Genomic DNA, 1115 nt, shown 5'->3' with positions numbered 1-1115 from the left:
ATAGTAAGATTCCTAAGTGTGGCCTGAACCAGATTAAAGTATAACTGAAAGATATTTAACAACAACAACAACAAATACAATACAACATAGATAACATTATTTTGTGATATTCAGAGTCAATATATGACCCAGGGATCTACTTCTATTTGAGTTCAACACCAGTAGACCCTAGTGACTCAGTACTGAGGACAGTGTCTTGTACACAATAGTAGGTCAATCAATCAATAACTATTTATCCAATTAATTAATTTTGAAATAGACCATGGCTATTTTAAAAATGTATGCAAAGACTAATTATCCTCAGCACTTAAAAAATAATTAAAGTATGGGCTTTGACCTCGGCTGTTAAAAATCTTAAGCTGCAATCTTTGTTACAATAGAAAAATAAAAAAATAAAATTTTCTGCAAGTTTAGTAAACTTCTTCACATGGTAAACCTGATTGGGTTTATTCTATAGTATATATTTGTATTACTCTTATTATCCAGGTCTAAGTATAGATACCAAATACATAATTTTTGTGAGCTCCACTTATAAACAGGTCTGGACCAGTGGCTTCAGTCGTTGAGGGGATCTCCACCAGAGAAAACTCTCTTTATCAATGTAGATTGGTAACTCTTCTACAACTTTAGAAAAAAAAAATATAAGCTTCAGAAAGCTCTTTAGAAACTGAGAGTTTAAGAGATTTGTCCAGAGTCACATAGCAAACATCTATTGGAGATGGGAATTGAACCTAAATCTTCCTAATTCCAAGGTCAGTCCTCTGTCTTCTACTGCTGTCTTTCAGTTCATATCACTATGGACAATGAATATGAAATTTAAACATAAAAGGTCACATTAGTATTTTTAAAACAAGAAAAATGGATGGAGATATTTTTCAGAACTATGAATGCGGGAGAATTATTAACTAAACACAGGATGAAGATTATCATACAAGATAAGATAGATAATTTCTATTGCATGAAATTGAAAAGATCTTCCATAAATAAAACCAATGTAGCTAGGCTCAGAATGGAAGAGGTTGACACACACACATATAAATATATACATATATAAATATATTTACATCAAGTATGTCTAATAAGGGATCTGATATCCAAGATTAAAAAGGGAATTA

The sequence above is a fragment of the Petaurus breviceps genome, unplaced genomic scaffold, assembly GCF_028583685.1.
Source record: "Petaurus breviceps papuanus isolate PSGF00001 unplaced genomic scaffold, PetGlider_PUasm1.0 175, whole genome shotgun sequence".
NCBI lineage: Eukaryota > Metazoa > Chordata > Mammalia > Diprotodontia > Petauridae > Petaurus > Petaurus breviceps.
This window is presented reverse-complemented; position numbering follows the sequence as displayed.